Source organism: Onychomys torridus, chromosome 10, assembly GCF_903995425.1.
Source record: "Onychomys torridus chromosome 10, mOncTor1.1, whole genome shotgun sequence".
NCBI classification, from domain to species: domain Eukaryota; kingdom Metazoa; phylum Chordata; class Mammalia; order Rodentia; family Cricetidae; genus Onychomys; species Onychomys torridus.
In genome coordinates, this window is record NC_050452.1 from 25912190 (window position 1) to 25925068 (window position 12879).

Genomic DNA, 12879 nt, shown 5'->3' on the forward strand with positions numbered 1-12879 from the left:
GACTCCTGGACAGAGGCTGCTGTGTCTTTTTCAGATATTGTTCCCATTGCACATTTCTTTCCATGACTGTTTCTCTATCTTAAGGTCTGGCTCAGGAAGCATGGGCATCATTGAACTAATCTCCCGGTGTTACCCATGTGAGGACCGAGTTTCAGAAGCTAGGAGCAATGAGTCAAGGTGTGAACTCTTGCCTTGTCTGTAACCTAGATCCTACATCCTTGACTGCCACCTACCTGGGCTGTTGAAAGATAAACTCGTTAGTTGATGACCACTGTACTAGGGAGTCCCAGACTGGTTCTTGGACTAGATGGTGTTGAGCTGAGCCTCTTGGGTGGAAATGGTAAGAGCACAGTCTAGGTGAAGGAGGGCAGCCAAAGAAAGTCACAGAGATGAGAAAGAAGAGTGGAGCTGTGAGGTCATAGGGCTCAGAGAGATTGAGGTCAGGTCACCAAGGAATTTCAGGTCCTGACATTGGGCCATCTCTTCTGAGCTGGCTAGTTTTATGTCAGCTTGACACAAGCTAGAGTTATCAGATGGGAGGGAACCTCAATTGAGAAAGTCCTTCTATAAGATTGGGCTGTAGGCAAGTCTGTAGGCATTTTCTTAATTAGTGATTGATGTGGGAGGGCTCAACCTATTGTCCAGTGGAACTGGGTTCTAAAAGAAAGCAAGCTGAGCAAACCATGGGGAGCAAGTCAATAAGCAGCATTCATCCATGGCCTCTGCATTAGCTTCTGCCTTCAGGTTCCTGCCCTGTTTGAGTTCCTATCCTGACTTCCTTCAGTGATGGACTACAATGTGGAAGAGTAAGCCAAATAAACCATTGCCTCCCCGACTTGTTTTTAGTCATGGTGTTTTGTCACAGCAGTGATAGCCATAACTAAGACACCTTCTCAGAGGAAGAGACCAATACTATTCTAACTGTGCCAGGAAGATAACCAAATGTTGAGAGTAGAGAACCAGGTTGGGAGGTTGTTGTAAAAATTCACAGTGCGGGGTGTGGGAGAGAACCTCATAGAAGACAGTAGGAATCAGGGAGACATTGCACCTCACTTCTACTCTACACTGGAGCTCTGCTGGTGGCCAGTTTAATTATGACTATCATAGGCCAGTGATAGCCTGTATCTTGATCAAAGGGAGTGATATATTTAATTACTGACTCAGTCTAGATGATTCTTTTGAGCATGTCTGTCTTAGAGTTTCTATTGCTGTGATGAAACACCATGACCAAAAAGCAAGATGGGGAGGAAAGCGTTTATTTGGCTTACTTTTCCACATCACTGTTCATCACTGAAGGAAGTCAGGGCAGGAACTCACACAAGGCAGGGACCTGGAGGCAGGAGCTGATGCAGAAGCCATGGAAGAACGTTGCTTACTAGCTTGCTCCTTATGGCTTGCTCAACCTGCTTTTTTGTAGAACCCATGACTGCAGACCCAGGGATGGCACCACTCACCATCAATCAATGGGTTGTGCCATCCCCATCAATCATTAACTAAGAAAATGCCCTACAACTGAATCTTATGGAGGAATTTTCTTAATTGAGATTCCCTCCTCTCAGATGACTCCATCTTGTTCAAGTTGACATAAAACACAATGTCCAATACATAGTGCATAATAACACTCCAAAGCAGGAGGATTGTAAGCTGTAGATAGCCTGTGCTACACAGGGAGACTTTGTTTTTAAAAAATCAATTTATTACATATACAAGGACAGTATCATTGATGATATCACAGTAACACTGTTACTTAGTACACTCTGTGCTGCCCACTTAAGGGAGTCACTGAAGGACACATTTCTCAAGGTGAGTCTATCTTGTCATCAGAAATCCCACACCCCTGTTGTCAACTTGACTGGATTTGGAAACACTGAGATGCCACATCTCTGGTATATCTGTGAAGAGGTTTCCAGTGTGTGTGTGTGTGTGTGTGTGTGTGTGTGTGTGTGTGTGTGTGTTCAAGTGTGTGTGTGTGTGTTCAAGTGTGTGTGGGTTCAAGTGTATTGTGTGCCCATGTGTGTGGAGGCTGGAGATTAGTGTTGAGTGTTTTCCTCAATCATGCCACCTTATTTTTGGAGACAGGGTCTCTCACTAAACCCGAAGCTCTCCAATTCAGCTAGACTAATTGGCCAGCAAACCTCAACAATCCTCCTGTCTCTGTCAGGTTTACACTGTGCTTGGCTTTTATGTGGGTGCTAGGGATTCACACACAGGTCCTTGTGCGTGTGCAGCAAGCAACTTCACCCACTGAGCCATCTCCCCAGTCCTGGGAACACTAGTCATTATTGTGAATACATAAGGAGGGTAAATAAAAAGGTCACTTCCCACTTCGCACGGTGCACACCTGTAATCCCAGTACTTGGTAACTAGCAGCAGGTGGATCATGACTTGAGGGCCATTCTTGGCTACATAGTGAGTGTTGTGGGATCTTTGATTGAACTGTGATGCTCCTAGACTGTTAATAAAGTTTACCTTGAATCAGGAGGTGGAGCCAGTGACTAGCTGACTGGAATTAGCCATAGAGGAGCCAGGAATTTGGATAGAGAAGACACACAGGAAGGAAAGGGCAGGACTAGAGTTTGGCACTTCTTTTGGTTTGGGGATGAGTGAAGAGAAGTGTTCTCTTGCTGTGTCTCTGACCAAAAAGTAAAGTCAGCTGATTACTACTCAGCTTCTCTGATCTAGTGGGTTTTCACCCCCACATCTGACTTCTGAGTCTTTGTTGGTAAATAGAACAATAGAGACTTAGTTTAAATGTGGGAGCCCACAATTGACTCAGTTTCCCAGTTTGAATCTGAAGTCTATTCCGAGTCAATAGAGTTCAAGCTTGTTTGCTCCAAGGCTGTGAGAAAGTCCTGATTAGCCCACAAGAAGGAACACACTATCTAGCTAGACGTAGGCTGCCGATGCCAGCCAGAGGTACATTGAGGTAGAAAATGAAACTTCCTGTTCCTTGATGCAAGGCAGGATGGATAGTGGTTGAATGCTTGTGCTGTGCATTGTTCTAGCTCTGTCCTTCAAAACCATATATAAGCTGGCTGTGAAATAAACTCAGGGCTGTCCAGCATTGACTGGCAGACCTCTCGACTCTTTTCTGTCTTCTTCATTGTCTCTTTAATTTGCATACCTCTACCCAGCTACCCAGCTGACTGTCGGCAGGCCCCGAAATTTAAACCTATTTATCTCTGGGGCCATAGGACCAGAAGTCCCTCTAGGCCACAGCCTGAGTAGCAAGTGGGGCACTGACCTGGGAGCCACGGGGCTGCAGATAATAATTAAAGTATCAGTAGATTCATGTGCAGCCACTAAGCCAACAGAAAAACATCATTTGGCACCCAATGTGGTGCATGACCAGGAGGACAAAGAAGTGATACCAGCCATCACAGCAGTTGATACCTGGGCCTCTCTGTGAGCAGTCAGCTGCCACTCATGGGACTCCAAAAAGTGGGCTCATGCTTGGATATTACAGGAGGGCCTTGAGACTTCCACTGAGAGTGCTGTTGCTGCAGACAAACTGAAAAGTCAGCATATTTGGTGAGAAAACTGGGAAGCCCCTAAGAAGAGACTTAAATAATACTAAAAAGAAAAAAAATCTTTCCCGTGTTAAGAATTGGAAATATCAGCCGGGTGGTGATGCATGCCTTTAGTCCCAGCACTTGGGAGGCAGTGGTAGGGGGATCTCTGTGAGTGTGAGGCCAGCCTAGGCTACAAAGTGAGTTCCAGGAAAGGTGCAAAAGAATTGGAAATATCACAATGCAGGGAGTTAGGACTCTGTATAATGCTACTATGGACGGCTTGCAAATGGAAAAAATAAATGAAGGGATAAACCGCTTAGCTGGGATTAACATAATGACAATTGTAATTACTATTTGCTTGGCAATTCATATTTTATCCTAACAAAGTGCCAAATATGAAAATTTGCCTAACTATGCCAAATATGAAAATTTGACTGATAAGACACAAGACTTAAGAAGACTTACTATTAATAAGATACAAGCTTTAGAAAGACTTACTACTGATAAGATATGTCTTAGAAAGATCTACTAATGAAAATAAGAAAAATACTCAAACACAGACAGAGGAATTTAGACAAGAGCCTACCAAGCCACTGCATGATGAAACTGAAGAGGGGTGGCCCAAGGTTATTAGAAAACCAACCTTAGCATATCCAGTTACTATACAAAAATGACCATTAGACAATAGGCATCCCAAGGTTATGTAGAAGTTAAATGGAATCCTATAGAAGTGTTAGATTTGAGGAGATTTAAGGAAGTGGTCTTTTCATATGGTATGCATTCACCCTTTGTGAAGTAGATGTTAAATTCATGGGCAACTAGCACCACTTAGAGATCTTTGGCAACAGTTAGCTCTGTAGCTCTCACATGATTGAGCTTGTATGATAATAAGTATTCAGAGACGAGTACTACCTGGGGGGCACTCATCAACCTAAGACAGAACATCTGTGTGGCCTGGACAGGTGTCTCCATGACAGGTAAGGTGACCTGTTGACATCCACGCAACCTAAGTCAGAAGCTCATTTTTTAGTAAAAGGGGGGAGGACCTGTAGGCCCCTGGCCCCCATTTTAGGTAACTGTTGCCTTGCTTGCTGACCTTGACCTTGATACCCTCCCTATGTTAATTCCCTGCGAGATTCCACCCTACTGAATGCTTAAAGGAAGCTCCTTGTCTGTGTATCCAGCTTATTGGGTGTTAACAGCTTGAATGCCAGATTGTAAAATATCAGAAGTGAACTTCTGCCCTCTGGGGTTCTCCCATTGTGCTGTAAGCCTGTATTTAAGACCTCCTCCTGGGGATGGAGAGATGGTTTAGAGGTTAAGAGCACTGACTGCTCTTCCAGAGGTCCTGAGTTCAATTCTCAGCAACCACATGGTGGCTCACAACCATCCATAATGAGATCTGGTGCCCTCTTCTGTATACATAATAAATAAATAAATAAAATTTTAAAAAAACTATTCTTTAAAAAAAAAAAGACCTCCTCCCTCCTTCAATAAACGGCATTCAGCATTCAAAGAAGAAGAAGAAGAAGAAGAAGAAGAAGAAGAAGAAGAAGAAGAAGAAGAAAGAAAGGAAGAAAAAAGAAAAGAAAGAAATTGAAGACAACGATGTTCTGAAAAAGGAAGTGGTGATGGTGTCATGGGTCTATGAGGATGCTGGACTAAAGTTTATCAAATTGTACAAACAGGAAAATTGTATACTATGTGAATTATCTGTCAATAAAGACCTTATATAAAAAAATTCATGGGCAACTTAGAACAGAATTATCCCTCAAGACTGTAAAGATTTAGCTATAGCAATAAAGGAAGCTGGTCCTCAGTTACAATGGAAAACATGGTTGAAAGAGGAAGCTAGGGTCATAGAACAATGAAACAGGGCTAGAGGTATTTATATTTCCCAAGATCAGTTTCTAGGTGAAGGCCAATATGCTGAATTGCAAAGACAGTTTATATGTATCATACCTTGGCTGTATGTCATTTAGCATCTTTGAATGGAATGCTTAGGACAGAGCTGAAGAATCAGAAAAGAGGACTGAGTGATTTACTAAAACTATATAAGGCCTAAAAGAAGGCTTCACTTATTTTTTTTTTAAACAAAGATTGACATCAGGGGCCAGAGAGATGGCTCATTGGTTGAGAGTACTCACTGATCTTCCAAAGAACCCAGGTTCAATTCCCAGCACCTACATGGTAGCTCATAACTATCTGTAACTCCAGGATCCAACACCCTCACACAGATATACATACAGCCAAAAAATTAAAAATTAAAAAAAAGATTGACTTCAGCTCTAAATAGAACAGTATAAGATCCAGAAGTCAGACAAATATTAATTGAATCTTTGGCTTTTGAAAGTGCTAATTCAGAATATAAAAGGGTGATCAGGCCTTTAAAGGCAAGATCAGTGCCAATAGATGAATGGATTAGAAATACAGCTGATATTGGATCTCACAATATGATACTGCTAGAAATTTTAAGAAAAATCAACATGTCAAATGTTTTAATTGTGGTAAACAAGGTCATTTGAAAAGGGATTGTAGGCGAAGTGTTCCTAGAAACAATGTTTGGATTATCAAGAGATAACCTAAACAGAAGGCCCCAGCCTTTTGGAGTATGCAGACTATGTGGCAAAGGCCAACATTGGACGTATAAATGTAGATCAACAAGGGACAGGCAAGGTAACCCTTTGTCATCAGGAAACACTCTAAGGGGCATGCACACGTGCGTGAGCACACACATAAACACACACACACACACACACACACACACACACACACACACACACAGAGTTTGTGATCTGGGTGGACGGGTTGCTTTTCATCTTTATGGAGCAGGCAGCCCACCACAGCAGAGCAGGTGCTGGGCAAAACCTTTCACCACAACCAAAAACAAAAGAGAGTAAAGGCCAAGGTTCCACAATCCCTACTGTTAGGATTTGAATGTGAAAAGTCGCCATAGGCTCATGTTTTTGAACACTGGGTACCCAGCTGGTGGCACTCTTTGGAGGCCTAGCTAGCTGAAATTTGATGCTGCCTTCACCTTAAATGTGCTGTCTGCCTTTAGTTCTTATCTGGCTCTGTGTCCTGATCAGTTGGGACCTCTAGCAAGCTCCTGCTGTCATGGCTGGAACCCCTGAAGCCATGTCTTCCCTGCCATGATAGACTAGGGCCCTTAACACAGAGCCCAAATAAACCCCTTTTCCTTAAGTCATTGACACCAGGCATTTTGTCACAGCTACAAGGAAAAGCAACCAACACACTTACCAAGAACTCCCCTAGGTCCTACCTCTTAAGGCTCCGTGGGCTCCCCACCCTGCCACACTAAGGGCTTTGGAAGTCACTCCAGACCCAATTTCCTTATCTGTTTGCGAGGAAAGCAGCTGGTTTCTGCTCTGATGGTTACTTCTGGTCATAGGTTTGACAGGATTGGGAAGCGCCTAAATTAGTAAAGTGTGTGTGTGTGTGTGTGTGTGTGTGTGTGTGTGTGTGTGTGTGTGTTCGCACGCTCATGTGTGAATTTCCGGAGAGGCTACTATGGCAGGGAGACCTGCCCTGAATATTTGGCTCTATTCTATAGACTGGGTGCATCAATAGAGTAAGTGGGGGGAAAGAGAGAGCCAGCCACCACAGGCATTCTCTCGCTCTGGACCACCATGATGTGAGGGGCTCTGCTCCAAATCTATACACACACATGAGCATAGATAGAAATTTCCAAAACTGTAAGTCAAACAAATCCTCTATTTCTCATTACATTTATTTATTTGCTGGGAGTGGCCACAGCACCTGTGTGGAAGGCAAAGGACAATTGTGAGCTTTGGTTCTCTCCTTTCATCACGTGGGTCCTGGGAATCAAACTTAGGTGGTCAGGCCTGATGACAGGTGTCTTTACCTGTTACGGCATTCCTTTGGTCCCTAAATATCTTCTTAATAAATCAGCTAGCTTCCAGTATTTTGTTAAAGCAACAGGAAAGGGACCCACATGAATTGGACCTTCTAGGTGGTTGGCTGAACAAAGACCACCGTGAGCCAGGAAATCCTGTTAGCTGATATCATAACTCATAGGAACTCTGCATGGCTCAGAAGCATGCTGCCTCCACAAGTCCAGTGAAGACTGTTTATCACATAGTAAATATAAGGTTTCTTTGCCATCAGGGATTTGAATTCCTATATCCTTTGCATGCTAATCAACAGGACTTCATAGAGTTCCATCATAGCATTGAAACAATCCCAGCTTCACCCTTACCCGATCCACATCCCAGCCTCACCCTTACTGGATCCACATCCCAGCCTCACCCTTACTGGATCCACATCCCAGCCTCACCCTTACCCGATCCACAGTCTCAGGTCCACAGAGAAAGACAGGGTCTCCTGCTTTCACACTGGGATCTCAGGAAGTCAGCATGAATCTCCAAAACCCTCCTCTTCCCTCTCCTGGTGCCTCAGCTCTTCACTGGGAAGATGCTAAGGAGTCGGCCCCTCTGCAGTTGGACTGACCTGGCTCTGCCACCTGTGAGTTTTATCATCTTGGTCAAGTGACCTAAGCTTTCTAAGCCACAGTTTCTTCCAGGGGAGAAACGGGACGTTGGCAGCACTAATCTGATTGGGTGATTATGGAGGGACGAGGGAAGGAAATGACCAGCTTTCTCTCTACATACTGCCTGGAACACAATTACTGCTCAGAATCCAGCCACATCCACCATGGCCCTTGGCAGTAGCCACCTTTAAGATGGCTGTTGGTGCCCTCACCCCTGGCATGTGCACACCTGTTCAGTTCCCTCTCACACAGAGAATGTCTGGGTTGTGTGACCAGTGGAACAAGGGATGGATGTGTCTCATAAGATGTTATGGTCGCCAGGCAGTGGTGGCACACGCCTTTAATCCCAGCACTCAGGAAGCAGAGGCTGGCGGATCTCTGTGAGTTTGAGGCCCGCCTAGGCTAGTTCCAGGACAGATTCCAAAGCTACACAGAGAAACCCTGTCTTGAAAAACAAACAAACAAACAAACAAACAAACAAGATGTTATGGTCATTTCTTAAATGTGTCTGTCCCCTGAGACATAAATACTGAAGACTTGTTCCCAGCCTGTAGTGCCACTGGCAGGTGGTGGAACTTTCAGGAGGCGGGGCCTAGTGGGAGGAAATTAGATCATGGGCAATGAGCCCTGGAAGGGGATATCAGGATCCCTCCACTCTCCCAGTGCAAAAATGAGGCTAACAGCAATACTAACCTCACTGGGGTCCTGTTACCACCAAGTGAGCTCTGTCCAGCCACTGTGTTCTCAGCATGGGCTCTAATGCAACAGAATCAAGCGACCATGGACTAACTTCTGAAAAGATGAGCCAGGGTAAATCTTTGCTTCTCTGAGCCCTAGCGTCTGGTATTGGTGCTGCAAACCTGTATGTGGTTGGTGTGTGTGTGTGTGTGTGTGTGTGTGTGTGTGTGTGTGTGTGTGTGTGCTGTCACACAGCTGTGTGTCAGGGCTGTGAGCTATTTGCTAATGATAAAAGGTTTCTGGATTCACAAGGACAAAATTAATTGAAAACCAAATTCGCAATTTCGCTGTAGTTCATGCCTATAATCGTAGCACTTGTGAAGGCAGGGAGATCAGAAAATCGAGGCCAGTCTCAAGTACATAGCAAGTAGAAGGTTAGCCTGGGTGATTAGAGACCCTGTTGTCTCCAAAAAACAGTACCAACATCAATCCCCACAGTCAAACGTGTAATTAACCTGAAGTATTTCTGGCAGCGTTCATCTGTGTCGCATCTCGAAACTTCACTGCGACCCTGGTTCTGACCATTCCATACATGCACTTTGCAGTTTGCATACCGTCACACTGTAACAAATGCCGCTCAAACAGCTCTGCGCAACTGGAGAGTCACGTGACATGCAGTGCTTTTCCTGGGCACACAGCATTTTCTGTTGTTTGTTTGAGACAAGGTCTCACCATTAACTGTGGCTGGACTGGAACTCCATATGTAGACCAGGCTGGCTTCAAACTCACTGGCATCCCCCTGCCTCTACCTGGGATTAAAGGTGTGTACTACCACACGTGGCTACGTTTTCTGCTCCTATAGAAATGTAAGGGTTCAGTTACAGTAAACAAAGACTTAATATTTTCCTATTGTAATCTCTCACTATGGAATTATCAATTTAGTCTATTATGGGATTCCACTATAGTACATAGAGTAGAATGTTTGGTTTTCAAAGTTATTTGAGTTGCTGACTTGACTTGGGATTTGGGTTTGGGATTAAGAGAGAAATTGCTACAAAACAAGCAAAAATGTCAGTCAGCTTCCAACCATGTTGAGACACTGTCCTGCTGTGCTAGCCATTCAGCGAGAAGTCTTCATGTAAAAGTAAACAAACACGCTTACTTTTTGTAAACTCTGGAGCGCAATTTTGGTCTTTTCTTCAGTAAATGATAAAATTATAAATGCCCAAGTCTTTTTATTTGAGACAGGCTCTTACCTTGTAGCCTTAGCTGGTCTGGAACTTGCTATGAAGACCAGGCTAGCTTTAAGCTCACAGAGATCCTCCTGCCTCCTGAGTGCTGGAATTAAACGCATGTACCATTACACACGGCTCCGTCTTTTGGGATTTCTAACCAGGTAACATTTGGTTTACATACCTATTTTATATGTCTGTATACACAGGGTTTTGTAAAAGTCCTCACACAGGTTGAAGAAATGGCTGAGAATGATGAGGCGCTTGCTTACTCCACAAGTGTGAGGAAGTGAGGATGGGGCCATGGAGCCCCTGGTGGTAGCAGCTGGAGTGCCAGGACTCTTGCAGTGAGACGGAGAGATGGGAGCATCCCCAGGAGCCCCTGGGCCTGCTAGTGCAGCATACTAACGAACTTCCAGAGACCCTGCCTCAAACAAAGGCAAAGGTGAAGCCCCAGATGCAGGTTGTCTTCTGAACTCCACAACACTATGGCATGTATGCACCTGAACGCTCACACACTAACGTGAGCGCTAAGCTGGATGCAGCTACCCAGGAGGTGGAGACAGAAGGATCATTTGAGACCAGAAGTTCAAAACCAGTCTGGGAAACAGCAAGACCCTACTTGAAATACAACACACTACAAAAGCTTCAGCTATGCTTTGGAGTATAGTTAGCCTTCAACCTGTATACTTGGATTCCAGGGTGCAATTGACTGGATCATAGTTCTTCAAAGATGACATCTGTTGGGGGTGTGGAGACATGGCTCAGAGGTTAAGAGCAGTTGTTCTTCTTGCAGAGGACCTGGGTTCAATTTCCAGCACACGCGGCAACTCACGACTGTCTGTAACTTCAGATGCAGGGGATCTGATGCCATCTCTCACCTCCTCAGGTACCATAATGCAGATGGTACATTCAGTCAAAACACCATACACATAAAATAATAACAATAAAAATATTCCGTTGAGCTAGGTGTAGTGGCGCACGCCTTTAATTCTAGCACTTGGGAGCAGAGGCAGACAGATCTCTGTAAGTTCGAGGCCAACCTGGTCTACAAAGTGAGTTCCAGAACAGCCAGGGCTGTTACACAGAGAAACCTTGTCTCAAAAAACAAACAGAATAAATCAAAACAACAACAAAGATTGCATCTGTTGGATGTGCACAGACTTTCTTCTTGGGCTATTCTGTAAACAGCAGTGTAACAGTTACCTATAGGGCATTTTAATTGTATTCTGAATAAACCCAAAGATGCGCTCAGATGTGCAAAGAGGGTGTGTGTAGGCTGTATTAGAATGTGAGACACTTGAGAACCCACAGACTGTAGTATTTTCTGGGGAGTGTCCTAAAACCAACCCATTGGGAATACCAAAAGATGAATATTTTTAATTTGTTTATTATTATATTATTATTTTGTGTTGTTAAAATTCCTTCCCAGGGGAAGAGGAAGCAATGTTTACTCCTCCTATGGTCCCAACAACAAACCTAGGCACAGTTCTGCCACAGCTCACTCTGGGGAGCCAATGGCTGTATAGGATTCCCTTACAGAGCAGAGGTGAGGGGTGGTAACAGGAGTGTGGGTGCTCCCCTACAAAAGGCCACACCTGGAAAGCTATGTGCAGCTGGGATAAGAGCTTTCCTATAACTGCATAGATAGAGCTCCCACTCAAGTTGTCCCATGTATGTATGTGTGTATGAATATGTATGTGAATATGTAATATGTATGTGTTACAGGAAGAGTTGCCGGTTGGTAGAAAGCAGTTGGATACTGGGTGGGAGTATAAACCATCAACAAGCCCATCTGGGATAGCCTTTTAACAGAGCACACAGCTGAATGCCCCAATGGCAGGTGCTTGGCTTGAAGGACATCCAGTCAGTCACAACAGTGTGTTGTGTGTTTGGGCATGTGCATGCCATGACATGTAAATAGAAGCCAGAGACCAGCTTTATGGAGTCCCTCCCCCACCTTTATGTGGACCTGGGGATCTAACTCAATTCATCAAGCGCCTTTACGAACTGAGCAGTCTTGCTGAGTGTTATTTGTTTCAGAGCAACAACTGGCTAATACACTGGTCTCATTTGCTTCGGACCCTCACCCCAGCCTGCCCCCAGCCTTACCTAAGACCTAGTGCACTGGAAAAGGGTTGCCAGAATTGGGCTGGGTAGGCAGAACTGGGGACAAGGTAGGGTCAAGCTGGGTCAGAGGGGATCCATAAATGCCACTGATGCTGTTAGGTAATAAGCCAGTCCCCTACCTGCAGATTTCTCCTCTCCCTAGAGAAGGGGCTGTCTGTGTGAAGATGAGCCTCTGCAGCTGGGAGTCCAGGGCTGTTGCAGACAAGCCATGCAGATTCCTTTTCCCACTCTGGGAAATGGGATGATAATGAGCCAGTGGCACACGCCTTAGAGGATAAAAGAGACTCAAGGTAAGTGTGTGGGTGGGGTGTCCCTGAGCCTATCTCTTCTCTCTGGGCTGAGACAGAAGGTAACAGGCCTCTGTTCAAGCCAGGCCAGGAGCCACTGTAAGCTGCAGGGGAGTCTGTGACTCCAAGAAGGCAGCTGGGGTGTTGGTGCATCAACTTGGACAGTCTGGGCATCCCAGAAGCTATGCTGCTCTGCGGCACACAGAGCTCTGTGCTTTTAAGCTCAGCAGCAACCCCAACACTCTTCCTGGACCACCCCATTATCTAGCCTGGTAGCCTGGGCACACCCGCCAACTCCATCATCTTAACCACTTCATGGTGACCCGTCTTGAAGCTGGCTTCTAAATCTGTCCCACCTGCTCCAACGTCTCCTGTGATTCCTTACTATACCTGGAAAAAAAGTAAGCTTTAGCCCTTGCCCACACTTCTCTTCCTCCTCCCTGCTTCTTTCACATTCCATTTCTTTTTTCCCCCTGTCTTTCATCAGTTATTAAAAACTATGGACTGTG